This window comes from Apodemus sylvaticus, chromosome 14, assembly GCF_947179515.1.
Source record: "Apodemus sylvaticus chromosome 14, mApoSyl1.1, whole genome shotgun sequence".
Classification (NCBI taxonomy): Eukaryota; Metazoa; Chordata; class Mammalia; order Rodentia; family Muridae; genus Apodemus; species Apodemus sylvaticus.
The window spans coordinates 13,290,536-13,306,475 of NC_067485.1; the positions used below are offsets into that span (position 1 = coordinate 13,290,536).

Genomic DNA, 15,940 nt, shown 5'->3' on the forward strand with positions numbered 1-15,940 from the left:
GCTCTGTAGCTACTGCTCATGTGTTTTATAGATTTGGATTTGAAGTGTTCTAGTCAAAGCCTGGTGTGGCAGGCAGGGGTGGGGAAAGCCGGCTGAAAGACCATATGGACAGGAGTGAGGTGGGGAGGCCAAGGCAAACTTCTGCCTTGGTTCCCAAGGAAGCAAAGCTGAGGGCCCCCTGCTTGGCAGAGAAGCCCAAATCCCTGCCACCGTGGGGGTAAGAGGTGTAGGGCAGGAGCTGGGGTGGGGAGGGCAACCTACTGCAAACCTGGATCCCCAGTCTAAATCCTGGTGTGACTCTGACTTTATATTCCGTTTCCTTGGCAGAAAAATGAAGAGACGGGCTTAGAATATCTTGAGGCTTAGAATATCTTATATATACATGAAGAGAAGGAAGAAAGGAAGGAAAGAAGGAAGGAAGGAAGGGAGGGAGGCAGGGAGGAAGAAAGCAGTTATGTGTTTTCCAAATAACAAAATATGAGAGCGCCAAGTAGAATCCAAACACAGCCATCCCTAGCATTCCTGAACCTCCTTACGACATGCTCAAGAGACAGTCATCTTTGGGAGCCTTGTCTGCCCTGCCCCCCTCCCCCACACACACACTTTATGTTGGAAACCATATTTCCTGGAAAGGGGAGCGTTGCAGTTTATGCTCATTCCAAAGAAAGGACAGCATAGATGTAGCTAGGTGGCTAATACTATGTTTGTGGTTGTTGTTTGCAATGTGTGTTTCTCTCGTAGTTTCGATCTGGAACTCAAACTTTTTTTTTTTTTTGAGGTCCATGAAAGGCTCCAAGCCCTCCTTTACAGGCAGCTCTGCAGAGCTCTGGTGCCTTTCAGGCCTTCATATCTCTGTGCCAAACTGCAGTCGGGTCTGCCAGATGGATGTGTCACCCCCACCATCACCATCCCAGCCGTCATGACCACCCTAATCGTTATCCCCGTCACATCCACCCGACATATGCCCAGGGAGCAGCTCTCCCCTGCTCTCCTTTCTGGCCCACGCTCAGTCCTTGAAGGTCTTGCCCTTTCCAGCAGGGTCCAGATTAACTGCACAGGACAAACACTGTGGTTGGCTGGGCCACTTTATAGGTATCAGAAGCAAACAGCTAACCCTTGCCAGGAACAATGGCACTGCTGGTTATCTTGGGCAATCCTCTCTGCGCCTTTGCTATCCCTTCCCCCTGCCTCTCCACACCCATTACCTCAACTGGAGGCCTGTAGGAGAACTGTGAGCTGGGGACAGGGGTGCCAGCGTCACCCCATTTTTGCAAAGTGATGCAGAGAAGCCAGGAACCTTGGTGGGGGCCATGTAGCTGATTACAGGCTGTCAAGGACCAGCCCTCTTGGAATTCAATTCCTTATTATTCATCCCATCTCCCTCCTTCTGTCTCCCAAGAGTCAATCACTCCTCTACCCCCTCATGATCATTACCACATTTGAAAATTATTACGGCTATATTTTTTTTATGTGACCTTTTCCTCTTGAATGTGTTGATTTTTTTTCCCCAGAAAGGACTCGTCTGATCATTCTATACGTGGATAGGATCTCTTTCCCACAAATAGGGGATATTATCCCTAACGATATATGCAAAGGGCAACCAATGTTATTGAAGCCTCTGAGGCTAGTCCAAAGGGATACTGGGCTGCCTTTGAAAGGTGGGGAGGCGTGAGATGGTAAAACTTGGCAGATACTTTCTCTCTGTTCAGAGGAAGGTTTATAAGACACCCGGGCATCTGTTGTATGTGTGTCACTTATCACCCAAATCTATCTCAGGTGAGCCCCCTAGGGCTGCCTGCTCTGTACCAGAGGAATCCCCTCAGCCTTCCCAGGGAGCCAACAATACGCAGAGGGAAGGCGAAAGCCAGTGGATACCGGCTTAGCCGTGTTTTCACTGTGCTGCTGAGAAAGTTCTTGACCTCTCTGAGGCTGTGTTGCTATCCATAAGTGGTTCATCACAACCTGCTGCTGAGAGGAGAAAAGTGGGAGTCAGGGCCATGGCCGTGCAAGGCACGCCGAGGCTCTCCACAGATGGCGTGCCTCATGCTTCCTGTCTGCCTCTCTCTTACAGAAGCTTATTTGAAGTCCCACCTTGTCTGAGAGTGAAGGCAGCCAAGGTCACCAGATGGAGAGAGGCAGAGGGAGTCTAAAACAAATCCGTCTAAAACAGGCTGTGGGCTGGGAACAGGGCCAGAGCAGGCAGGATTGGAAGTGAGGGGAGAGAGTAGATAGCAAGGGGAGTCCACACTGGAAGGACACTTTGGTAACAGCCCCCTGGTGGTGGCAAGGGAGAGGGGCGGGGCCAAGTGGGAGGGGCAGATCAGTACAGAGCTAGAACCTTGTCCTGGGCCAAGATATGGTCAGACTCTGATGCACTCTACACAGAGAGAAGGTTTCCTAGACGCCAGGCCAGAGAGGTTTATCACATTCCACTCTACTGAGATCAAACCCACAGACAGCTTCTGAGCCTATCGGTCCTCGGAGGTTCTTCTGAACCATACATATTCTCAGAGGCTTCTGGTCACACCCGCTTTCAGTCAAATGAGACCGGAAGCACTATGACAGACCCGTGCCCAGAGAGGGCTTGGCAAAACAAGTCTGGATGGTATTTTTGTAGTCCTAATGTGGTAGGGCTTTGGCCAGTGGCACACTGGGGACGGACGTTGTTTGTGAACAGTGTAGAAGGGTCCCTGTGTGGGCTCAGGGATGTCATGGGGTGAGGGTAGAAGGGATGGCAGAGGTGAGGGCTTATGGGATCTGTGCATCATGTGATGCTGAGCTGAGGAGATAACCCAGGGATCTCTGCGGTGCAGGAATCTCACCAGTATTCCACATGGTGGCCAGACTATCTCCGCTTGTTCATCTCCAAAGACAAAGCTATTGCCCCTGATTTGTGTGTGTAAAGGGTAAGCCAGTGGCTACATATATTTTAGTCTACCATTATTGTTATTGGGCTTTAAAAAAACTTTATAATTTCTTTAAATGCCCACTTTTATCATCAGGAAGTGTAATGGAAATTCTGGGGTTGTAGTTAGTGTTAGTTTCTAGCTTGCTATTGTTTGACTTAGTAATTTTATTACTTTAAGAGGAGCAAAACACACACACTTCTAACACAGAACTCGAGAAATCCCATGAGGTGGGCCATACTTGATAAGACAGGCTTTGTGCTGGATGACATCTGCCTAGCTGGGGGATGAGGTAAGTGTCCTGAGAATGTCTATGGGAGGCTGGGCTCCCCTGTGGCCTTCTTTGGGATGGAAGTGCTAATAACATTTTCAGCATCTTCCGTGTGCTACAGGCTGCTCTCGACACACACTCACCACCGTTAGAGATGAGGAAGAGCTGGTGCCTAAGTAAAACGGGCCCAGGCCACACCCTGCACTGGCCAGTTTTGGTGTGTTCTCCTGCTAGGGGTCACTTAGAGCAGATGGGCCAGGCAGGGATATCAGATATCAGGTCTCTGAGAGGCTGGGGTTTGCCATTTTGAGGCAGGGGTTCCTGTAGCTTGTGCAAATGAAGCTGCATAGACAATTTCTACCCAGTTAGATAATCATGAAGTCTTCAAGGTTCTTTGGCTCAGACCTTCCTCAGATCTGTCACCTAAAAGAATAGAATTTGTCCCTGTGCAACATCATCTGTCCTAGTGTTCTATCTGTGAAGAGACACCATGGCCAAGGCATGGTGCTGGGGAGGTGCCAGAGAGTTCTACATCTGGATCTGCAGGCAGCAGGAAGAGTCACTGGGCCTGACTTGGGCTTTTGAAACCTCAAAATCCACTCCAGGGACACAGGTCCTTCAACAAGGCCACACCTCCTAATCCTTATCAAGTAGTGCCACTCCCCGATGCCTTCAAATATATGAGCCCACAGCAGGAGAAGGGGTGGGTGGGGCATTCTTATTCAAACCACCATATCATCTGACCTGTAACAGGTCACGGGGCAACTGAGTTTCAAGAGCCAGCATCTCCAAGGTCACAACAGTACATCAGGACTGTGGCTTGCCTATAGCACAAGCTGAATCCCTGGCCCATGTGGGTGCCTGCCTTCCTGCAGCTTCCTACAGGCTTATACCCGTTCTCCTCTGGGGTCTCATTCTGTCCCCTCATTTGTCAGTTCTCTAAAGCCTCCCACGCCTTGTCTTCCAGATCGTGCCCTGGCACCCAGTGATCATGCTTCTGGCCTAGACACCTGTCTTCCTTGACAAGCCCATTCAGCCACAGAATATTCTGAACCCTCAACAATGGCTTGAATGTTGAAAATGACTTTCGATGCTCAGAACTTGAAGAGTAGTTGAGTCAGTTATGCTGCATCAGAAATGCTATGCCTACTGAAGGAAAGGCTATACAGAGACTGTCTCACCTGGGAACTCATCCCAGATACAATCACCAAACTCCGACACTATTGTGGATGCTAAGAAAGGTTTGCTGAAAGGAACCTGATATAGCTGTCTCCAGAGAGGCCCTGCAAGAGCCTTATAAATACAGATACAGATGCTCGCAGCCAACCATTGCACTGAGTGCAGGGTCCCCAATGGAGGAGTTAGAGAAAGGACTGAAGGAGCTGAAGGGGTTTGCAACGCCATAGAACAACATCAACCAACCAACTCCCCAAGAACTCCCAGGGACTAAGCTACCAACCAAGGAGTACACATGGCTCCAGCTGCATATGTAGCAGAGGATTGCCTTGGTAGGCATCAATGAGAGGAGAGGTTCTTTGTCCTATGAAGGCTCGATAGATGCCCTAGAGTATGGGAATTGAGGGTGGGGAGGTGGGAGTAGGTGGGTGGGTGAATGGAGGAACACCCTCATAGAAGCAAGGGGAGACAGGATGGGATAGGGGGTTTCTGGGAGAGGGGGAAACCGTGTAAGGGGATAACACTTGAAATGTAAATATAAATAAATAAATAAATAAATATGCTATACCTACCACTGCCACAGATTGTGAACTATAAAAAATAAGGTGGAAATGCTTGTTCTCAGATTTAAAGACCTCATCAAGATTCAAATTATATATTTCGATGAACTTCTATTTGGTCTGTGTTAAGCAGGGGAGGATACAACCAAATACTGATCTCTAGAGTGACTGGGATGTAATAGCTGACTCGGGGAGAGGTTGTTGATACCAATTATTACATTCCTTGCACATTTATTTCTCCATTGATAATTACTACTAGCAACTTACGAGCAATTCTTACAGTGTAGGATAGCATTTACGTGCTCCCCTTTGGGGTAAAAATATGAAAACATAGATAACATGAATCTAATGAAGATATATAGTAAAATACAGTGAAATGTTTTTATCTATAGTGTTTTCTCCTTTTGTAATCATCCACAGCCTGAAAATATTAATGAGAAATTCAAGAAATAATCATCAATCAATCAATCAATCAATCAATCAATAGTTTAAGCTTTTAGTTGCCTGACATTTCAGGTATAGTGATATGCACCTATATAACCTCAGTATGTGGAGGCCTCAGGTGAATGCCTGTGGAGCCATTCTCAAGCCCAGTTCCTGAGTATATTCAGGAGAATTCCAAGTTTGAGGCTACACTGGATAAGACAGCCCGCCTCAAAAGCAAACAACAGAAAAATGCTCTGCTGCTCTGGGTTGCCTCATCAATCCTGCCCAGGATCAGCTCTGATCCCTTTGTTCACATGGGCTGTGTCCCTTAACATCCACTGTGAGTGTTTGGGGACAGGCAGTGCTGTGTCCAGAGGGTCGGCCACTAAGCAGCCATGGTCACTCTGGGTCCAGAGCACCCTTGTTACATTTTTCAAGTGAAGCCAGAAAGCTGATGTGGACTCCAATCTTTTGGCTTTGAAACAAGATGTCTTAATTTCCAGTGAATTTTCCTTTTAAAATGTTGGCTCCCACAGGCCTTGATTGCAGGACGTGGAGAAATCAAGTTAGAGCAAGGTCGGAAGCTCCTGCCCTGCTGTGTTAGCCCTCGGTGCCATGCAGGCCACAGGGTGAGAACTGTCATCGACATCCTGTGGACTGTGGACCCTGAGTGTGAAAGTCTAGCCTGGCAGGCAAGATGAAGTCGCTGGTACAACGGAGGCAAGACTGTTGTGAGGGTAGCTAACGGGCTTTTGATTAGATTAGACGTCTACTCCACGGGAGGGCAATTCACTGCACACCCACCAGCAGCCTGTGGCTGGGGAAGGCACAGGCCCTAATGAAGAAGCAGTTGCTTTATCTTGCTAAATGGACATGATGTGCCCGTCAAAACACTTCTCAGCTGTTGTGGTCATGCCCATAGAACAGGGTGGCTGTCAGCTTCTGGTTAGAGACGTTTCTTTTTGCAGTGACCGACGGTGACTGCAGAGACTCATAAAGTCAAAATACTGAGAATTGACGACTGGTAAAGGTCCGGCCATAAAGGAGACATCTCTACCACCCGCCGGGCTCAGGTCACATCTTGGAAGAAAGGACAGAATGGATGTAAGAGCCCAAGAAAGTGGGCGGGAAGAGTGGGAAAGACATGGAGCACTGAGCCAGGCATGGCACGGATGCTGAACTCACAGCCAATGTCCTTAGCTGTACAAGAGAGATACAAGACTGGGCCCAGTGACAATCTGTCATGGAAGGGGCTCATAAGGTCCCCCGCCTTCCCCAGAACCTGCACACAGGTAGTGTTACTTGGTAGGGAGGATCAGTTTCATCAGGGGTGTAGCACTGGTAAACTTCCCATGTAAACAAAGCCTTACCCAGCCTCTTATGAACAGCCCCAGTGAAACCCATTAGCACTGCGCACACGCGCACACGCGCACACTCACACAGTCACACACATACACACACACCTGTGAAAGCAGAAGACGGCCTAATCAGAAAGAGAAAAGGGGTCAGAGAGAGTGGGAAAGGGACAAGAGAGAGTGTAATGGGAGTGTGAGAAAATAATTGAAATACAGTATGGGCATGCATGGGAAAGTCATAAGGAAACCCATTGTTATGCAGTCAATATCTGCTAGTAAAACGTGAAAAAAAAATAGGCTCATTCAGACAAACAAATATCCTGTGGGTCTTGTGACCATCCCCTGGACATGCGATCTGTGTGTGTCCTAACCCTGTGTGCTGCAGAGTCTGGAAGGCTCCCTGGCTGACAACATCCCTTTCTAAGTGCCTTCGCGGGGGCCATTATTGCTTTGGCCTTTCACTTTGGATTGGCGTCAAGTCCATTGGCAGTAGTTTGAGGGAGACTGATGTCCTCCCCTGCCAGAGCAGCAGGACGACGCATGCTCCTCTCTGGGTGTGTATGCGGGGAGAGATGCCTCACTCTAGCCATGGGCTCTCTCCTGGCTAATGAGTATTTTTGTTCTGGCAACAGCCTGTAATAGTCCTGTAGCTGGGATTCCTGCTCTCGGCTGTAATGCAGCCTCAGTGTCCCCGTCCCACACCTTCCCTCCACACTGTCTGTCTTCGGGTCCCCAGGAGCCTTCATCATTCTTGGCCCTCTGCATCTTGACTCCTTGATTTCTTTGCCATCCGGATCCCTGGGTCTGAAGCATCCTCTCTGGCTTCCTCTATCCTCCACCTTCTGGAATTTTGTGTTTGGATGCCAGCTCACACCACCCTGGGCGCCTCCTCTGTGGTAGCAGAGACCTCAGGAGCCTGGCATTAACTGTTCCCTATTGCTTTCCGCTTACAATTGCTAGCTCTCATCTCTGCTCAAGGTAGAGATGGAGAGGCAGGGTAGCATCAGTGGGCATGAGGTCTGTGCCCTCCTCCAGCGGACCTTCTTCTCCATGCAAACTTGATTACTTCTATGGGAGCCTAGACTCCGTGTGGCTCCCACAGCCTACATGGCAGCGAGGGGATCTAGGTCCTGTAAAACTGTGCAACCCCTTTCCACCCCACCCTCCTGTGGACATCGGATGACATTTACCTGTTCTGACTGCTCCAAGAACCCCTGGAATTTCCGCAGCCCTAAGCCCTCTGGACCGACCTTCTCTGTCTCCACCTGGCCTGTACAGACACTCTTTGTGTGTCCTTCACCTCCAAGGTAGTTTCTGAAATCTCTGTAGGTGACTTCCTCTGACAATGGGGTGCTGGGTCTCCCATGATCGAGGCACATGGCTGAAGGGCTGTCCTGCCCATTGGGAAAAACATCACAGTCTTCCCCGCTAAACAGGCATCCTTGGGCACATGCGGCATTCAGCCATCTCTGTCTTCTGTGATCTGCTCAGGTTGGGCACATGGCAGCCCTGGAATGTTTTCTGCACCTCAGTGAATGAGTGGCTAGCTCTGATTTGGATGTTTAGAGGCTATTCTATCAGGAGAAGTGGGCAATTTTAGAGTTGACAGTGACCACAACATTCAGTTTTTGCTGGATCTAGAAGTAGTAATGATTACCCCCTGATGATTTTTGAGGCTGAAAACCAGGTCAAAGCTTCCATATATTCCAGGAGAATGCTCTCATATACTCCCGGAAAATGCTCCCATATACTCCTGGAGAATGCTCCCATATACTCTGGGAGAGTGCTCCCATATACTCCGGGAGAATGCTCTCATATACTCTGGGAGAATGCTCCCATATACACCAGGAAAATGGTCTCATATATCCTGGGAGAATGCTCTCATATACTCTGGGAGAGTGCTCCTATATACTCCAGGAGAATGCTCTCATATACTCCAGGAGAATGCTCTCATATACTCCAGGAAAATACTCCCATATACTCCGGGAGAAGACGTCCATGATGCTGGTAGCAATTGGCCACTACTCTGCCTGCTTCAATTCGTGCCCAACATGGGCCTAGACAGCCTTCTCTCACTGTGGCCAGTCCCACACCATTCTCACTACACTGTCAAGTAAGGGTTGAGTTGAAAACTCCTCCGAGATCAGTCAGTGATAGGCCCCTATGGTTTTTCAGATCAGTCACCTGAGGCCCAGAGAGGAACATCTACTTGCCCAGGATCGTGGAGATGGGGGACATGCATCTTCACACCTGAAACCGAGTTTGTGTCGAGAAACCGAGAGAGTGATCTAGTCTGGAGGTTGAGAAGCCAGGGAGAACCCCTGAGGCTACCCATGCAGGGGGAAGATGGAGAGAGTAAACACGCCAAGCTCGGAGAGTGGGTGAGCTTGCTGCTTCGACGCCAGCAGAGAGAGGAGAGCACAGCCACACCACGGGCTGCCTGGTAGAAATCTGTGGGGTTCGCAGTGCAATCTAAGTACGAGAGTGGAGCCAGAAGGTTTGCCTGAATGTCCAGAAGATGCTATACAACAGGCACAAACGGGATCCAGGAGAATCCAAAACAATTCACCCTTCTACTCTCCAGTACACACCCGACCATCATGTATGTGTCCTTCCAAATGGCCTGCACCCAGATGCTCACAGCAGCGCTGTTCATAACTGCTCTAGAGTGGAAACAGCCCAACTGCCTATCAACTGGTTAACAGATAAATAAAAGGTGGCATCCATCAAATGGAGTCTAAGTCAGCTCTAACGAGACAGGTGGCACTGACACGTGCTCCAACAGGATGGGGCATGAAAACATGGCAGGAAAGGTCACATGCTGTGAGACAGTTCTCTGAGATCTCCAGAACAGAAAGATTTATAGAGATAGAGATATAGGAATATAGGTAGATAGATAGATAGATAGATAGATAGATAGATAGATAGATGGATGGATGAAATAGATAGATAGATAGATAGATAGATAGATAGATAGATAGATAGATAGATAGATAGATAGATAGGCAGACGGACGGACAGACAGACAGGCAGGCAGACAGACATTTGGTGTAGGGTCATTCTGAGGCACTGGGAGGGTATCGTGGGTTGTCCAGCAGTGTCCCTGGCCTCTATGGGTAGATACTAAAACATTCCTCCTGACATTGTGACATTCAAAGACCTACAGTTGATGAAAAGGTCCCCTGGAGTGTTAAATGGTCCTCAGTCAAGCGCCACCTTCCTTGCTGGTGACTCTTGCAGAATCATTTGGATATCCCACCCCGAGGTCTCCAGTATCGCCTTACATCCTGCAGTCCAAGGGCTCTTTCCATTCCTTCTGGGCATTCCCTGTAGAGATGGTACCTTATGTCGGGGCTCTAGAATCCAGCACAGAGGCTATCACTTCGTGGTCACCCAGGAGCCATTTTACAGTCTGTGGGGCCCAGGCTCTCTCTTCTCACAGGGCTATAGGATGGCTACTTAGGTGCTGTAGAGCGCACAGAGCCTGTCAGATAACTGTTGGAATTAATAATTTGTGGTTCCTTCTTCTCCCATGCCATTTCCAGGTATGCATGTGTGCTTCTGTCATGGCAAGAACACATATGCTACCTCTGTGAAGGAACTGGCGAGAAAAGACAGGATAGGTAGATCCCATAGTTCCTACCCTCAGGGGTCCCCAGGGCCCCACAGTCCCTGCCTTTAGGGGTCCCCATGGAGGTGCATATCCATACGTATGAAACACAGAAAAAGCACGTGTACCAGTTTAGGAGTATATGAGTACTGGGAACAGGTCGGGGTCGGGAGAAGATAGGAAACCAGCTCGTGACCAACTCAGTCTGGCAAACGCTGCTTCTGAGGACACTGTCTACAGAGGCTCTGGAAGCCTCAGAGGTGGCGTGCCCATTCACAGAACCACACCAGGGACACCTCTTTCCTCTACTCGCTCCCTTCCTCCAGCAAGACCACAGCCCTGGAAGCCATAGAGGTCTCGGAGCTGATTACTGAAGGAGGTGCTCCTTGCACAAAATCAGGAATGCCTTGGGAGCAAGCCCGTCCGCAGTCCTGCCTCCCTGGACAAACATTGCTAACCTCCTTTTAATCCCTCCCCACTTTTTTCTAGGCTTTTGTCTCAAATCCAGGGTCATTGCCATGTCTGCAGTGGATAAAGTTGTCCCCATCCATTCAAAACTCCGTTTAAGTAGTAAAAACGTGTCTGCCCTTATTGTTGGACATTTAGACACTCTCTAAGTTTTGATAACTGTCTTGGGGATTGCAATAATCTTTGCTCTCCTCCCACCACTTCATGTGAATGGATGCACTCTTGTTTTAAAACATTTTTGGCAAAGAACCCTTTTGGCCTGCCGAGACTCCATTGCCAGGGATTTCTTTCCCAAGGATGAACCAAATCCTTCAGATTGCAGTTTAATCCTGCTTTTACTTCCTCGGGGCGTTGGTGGAGTGAGACCACAGCTGGGTTTGTTTTCCCCATGGACATGATGGCTGGGAGGGCTTCTGGAGAGAGTGTCTCTAAAAGGAGTGCTTGCCAGATTGAATCTGTCACCAGATTTTTGTCTTCTGTCTTGTCACTCCAATTCAGATGTCACTGTCAGTTGGATGACACTGACTGAGTCAACACAGTTAGCACAAGTTAGCCATTAGTCCAGGACAGAGGGAATGTGCCTACCTCAGAACCCAGGGAGCCTTCTAGGCTGAGGCTAAAGGGCTGGGAGGGTAATCGGGGCTGGGAGGGTAATCGGGACTGGGTGACATAGGGCGGAGTCAGCTACAGAGGCCAGGCAGTCCAGTATCAGCTTTCTGCGGGACACTGAGCAGTGACCATCCTCCCTTCCTGACTTTTAGAGGTGAGGGTACCCCAGTTCTCACTGACAGCCACCATCAGTCACCTCCAGTACGTGTGCAGCTACTCTCCCCACGGCACGTGGGACAAGGAGGGAACTATAGCCGATCAGGAGTACATGCTGAATGCCAAGCCCTATATACGCATTCCTGTTTAATGGCCAGGGCCAGCATGATACAAAGTAGTGTCACCCTGCAGTCAGGAAGACAGGAGGCCAAATTCTACAGCAGGGACTACTGGAAATCCCTTACTGTGGAGAACCTCAGTTTCTCTGTCTGAAATAGGGGGCTAACAATACCGGTTTCCAGAAGTACTGTGATGACTTCAGTCTGAATTATCACACACCTAATGTGCCTGGTGCCAGGCCTGCCCACAAATGATATCTTTACTGTTTCCAGCTCTCCCCAAACCCAGCTCAGAGATCAGTTCCATAGTCCTGGATAACCTTCAGGGAAAGCAAACACGTTTATAGAAATTCATAACTCTCTTTTATAATTAAAAAAGCAGAGACTTGGCCAAGACTCATCTGAGAGCTATCTCCTAAAAAAGTCACCTTGTCATGTGTCTAAGGGGAGGGGTGGGCTCCTGCGACTTGAACTACCCCCACCCCACTCCCTGGGCCCTGTTGGATGCTTCACACTCAACCACACATATGACCTCCAGACAAACAGTGCCAAGGCTCAGTAGACACCAAAGTTAGTGTATGACAGTGATCAGTGGGTAAACCTCAGCTCACAGGTGCTTTATTGCCTTGTGAGTGTCAGAGGGGGAAACTGAGGCTTTCAGGCTCAAGGTCACTAGGTTTCTCAAAGCAGAGTGAAGGCCACTCTGAACTTTCACTACCAGAGAACAGCTACCAGATATCCATGATGTCCCAGACATCTACCAGAACAGCTACCCAGAGTCCTTCCCAGTCTAGGGCAGGGGAACTCCTTGCTCCCCAGCATGGGGCAGCAGCCTAGGAGGACTTAGGCAAGGCGACTTGTTCTTGAGAAACTAGGCAGCCTCCTTCCTGTCAGCCCCATAAGCTTTACTGGTGTTGGGGAGCTCAAAGTCTCTCCAAGCTCCCACACATACATCAGGCGAGCCACACCACCGCCCAGAGGGCATAAAGCAAACCTTTAGGCGCAGGTAGATTTTAAAATTCACCCTAGAGGGCACAGGAGTGTGAGGCTACCCTGGCATCCCTCACATGAGGCTGCAAACCTAGCTCATAACCTTCGCCTTTTGGGGTGGGTATGACCCTTGAGGGTTACAGGGAGGAAATCTAGGTAGAGGCATCAGCCCAAGGTCAGGTGCTTCCTGTGTGCAGTGCAGCCTGAGGTCGATCTGGGGACCGGGGTCGGCAGGATTCTGAAGCAGGCAGTCAAAGCGGCAGCACCACAGCCTGGTCTCCGCGCAACCCCACCCGTGTCCCCATCCCGAGGCGACGTCTACAGGGAGGCGTCGGTCGCTTTACCTTACCTGGTGCTGCTGCTGTGCGCCATCGGCTGCACCGGTCGCTTAGGACTGCGCGCTTGCACTGACTGGGGCAAGGATGGAGCTGGAGGCTTGCGCCTAGAACCCACTTCCTCGTCCCCGCCCCCAACTCGCTCCTCCTCGTTCTGAAAGCCGCTCCTTTCAGCCGCGTTTTCTCCCATATTCATCCTCCCGTCTTCCTCTCCCCCCTCCCTTTCCCCCCTCTTTCCCTTCTTCCCCTCTGTCCCTCCCTTTCTAGCTCTCTCTTCCTCCCTCTCTCTCCCTCCCCCTTTTCATCTCTGGACACTTTCACCCCTCCCTCTTCTTTCCTTCCTTTCACATGGTCATCTGTTACGCCCCCCCAACACACACACACACACACACACACACACACACACACACGAGTGTGGCTTCCTCCTGTCCTTATTCTGGGCAGCTCCTTGGCCTGAGACCCTGCCCACCTGAGTGCACATTGATGATGTGAGAGGGGATGCCCAGCTACGGGGTTTGAGAACACTCAGCCAGACAACTGTTGAGACTGTCACCTGAGTCCCACCAGGACCTGACCACTCCAAGAAAGGCAAGGTGTGAGAGAAGAACCAGGTTTTGTTTTGTTTTGTTTTGTTTTGTTTTCTGAGAAAATCCTGGAAGATCCTGGGATCTGGAAAGCCAGGCGTGGATCTCAGTGAGCCCAGGGGCTCTGGTGAAAAGAACCGGGAGGGAGTTGGGGCTTTGGAGGCAGGACAAACACAAACTGTCCTGGTAGAATGTCCCACCTCCTAGGTGTGGAGCCAATGCAACCGGACGCAGAGTATCTGGCAGGAGGCTGTGTCTCAAATCCCAGCCCTCTTACTGTTCTTTCACAAACTCCCTCCGCATAGCAGATTCCCCTCAAGTACCCAGGGCAGCTCATCTGCGCCCCACTCCCACCCCCCGCCAGGCTGCTACCCCAGTGCCTGGCACAGCACCGTGGCCACTCTGCTTGTCCGCATCTTCTCTCCTGAAGTCCTTGTGATAAGCACTAGACAAGCATCTCCATTTGTGAGCCTATTTCCTCCTCTGTGACCCCAAGGGCCATGTTCACCTCAGGGAGGCTTGGGTAGCAACGGGTAAAGCCTTGAGCCAGGGCAGTGAAGGGGATACAGGGTGAGCTTCGTGTGCACTCTGCTCACTAGGGATACATTTGCCATGTCCCCTGATGCCAAACCAGTCTGTTTCCAAGGTGGTGTTCTGGGCTCTTCTCTTGCCGTTCACGAAGCATCCCAGGTCATCTCTAAAATGAGCACGTTGATAACGTGTCTCTGCTCCTGGGTGTCCAACTCCCCCACACTTTCTGCTGTAGTCACACACAAATCTAGGTTCCTCCTGTCCCAGTGATCTGCAGACTTGCCTCTCTATAAAAAGCAAAGTCTCTGTCCACACACATTTAGTGCCTCTCTGGGCAAGACCATGATGGCCTCCAGCTACTAATGTGTTGGTGGAAATGACTTTGGTGAGAACCTACCCCATTTCTTTTCCATCTACCATGGGACGCCATTAGGGGAATGTTCTGGAAGAGTCTATTCCATTACTTGAGTCCCCAGGGAACAAGCACTATTAATGAGAGTTTAGCTTGTTGAAGGCCCTTACAATTTCTGAGGCCATCTGCCCTCCATTTTAAAAAAATTTATTTTTGTGTATATGAATGTCTTGCTTGCATATATAGTCTTTGCATCGTGTGTGTGCCTGGTGTCCATGGAGACCAGTAGAGGGTATTGGATAGCCTGGAACTAGAGTTACAGATGGTGGTGAGCCACTGTGTGGACAGTAAAAATCAAATCCAGGTCCTCAGGAAGAACAGCTCTTAACTGCTGAGCCAATTCTTTAGACCCCAGTCAATTGATCACATTGGCCTGTCATGGTCTCTTCAGTGCCTCACGCTGAGTCACATGCACAGTGAGGCTGGTTCTAGCGCTTGGTGGCTAGGATGGATGGACGTTTCAAAACGATCATGCCACTGGCCCGGGCTCCTGTTCAACGGGAGGTGGGGTGTATACCCTGCTGTCGGAATCTGCATCATGATGTTTAGCAGTTTGAGCTCTCCCTCCACAAGACCCACGGTGGCCCAGCCATCCCATGATACAGATGCCTCAGATGCCGGCGCGGTTAGAGAGTGATGCGAAGCTGTCCTAGAGCCAGCAGGTGAACACGAAACCCTCTCAGGCGAGAGCAGCGGGAGAACTACCAGTCAACCCACAGAAGGAACAGCTTCTTGTTGTAGGCAGCTGTGCTGTACTTTGTCACACAGCAAGGAACAGCTAGATAGGCAGCCGGAGGGGATCAGTTCCTGCCTCTGGGGCCCTGTCCTTGTCTGTAAAAGCAGCATCACAGCCATGCCTGCTGCAAAGAGCTTGGGCAAGGTCTGAATTACGAGAAGAAAGGGAAGAGAAGGTCAGGTGTGATGTGCAGAAATCCCAGTACTTAGACACAGGGGGGATCAGGAGCTCAAGGCCATCCTTGGCTTCATAGGAAGGTAGAGGCCAACCTGAACAACATGAAACTCTTTCTCAAAGACAAACAAGCACTAAATAAACAAAAAGGAAATATTACATTTACTTATTTACTCAACAATGTGTACCGAAGCCTGTCGGGCACTAATTCCCTGCCAGGACACAGCAATGAACAAGATAGGAAAGGGTCTACTACACCGCACAGAGACGGACGCCATGCCAGGTAGTTCCACTGAAGGGCATTAAGATAGGCAATAGGAGTGAGGCTATCTGGCTCAGCCCTACTTACCATCCCTGGTATGTGTGTGGCATTAGAACTGAGCTGGGCACAATAAGAGAGCGTAGGGCAGCATCTCCAGAGGAAGAACAAGGGTCTGAGGTAGGGACCAGTGTGGTCTTGAGTGGACAGGAAGAAGACTGGCGTGGCGAATGGATGAGGGCAGGGCTGCTGGTCAGAGATGG

At 50.0% G+C, this 15,940-nt stretch overlaps 1 protein-coding gene across 1 annotated transcript in view; it reads right to left on the reverse strand.

The window, feature by feature from the left end:
* The window catches only part of Hrh2 (histamine receptor H2), a 42,200-nt gene extending 29,127 nt beyond the window's left edge, over nt 1–13,073 (reverse strand). The window contains 1 exon segment of the mRNA XM_052157250.1: nt 12,996–13,073. The gene's annotated coding sequence lies outside the window, so the exon portion shown is untranslated.
* Nucleotides 13,074–15,940: the final 2,867 nt, after the last annotated feature.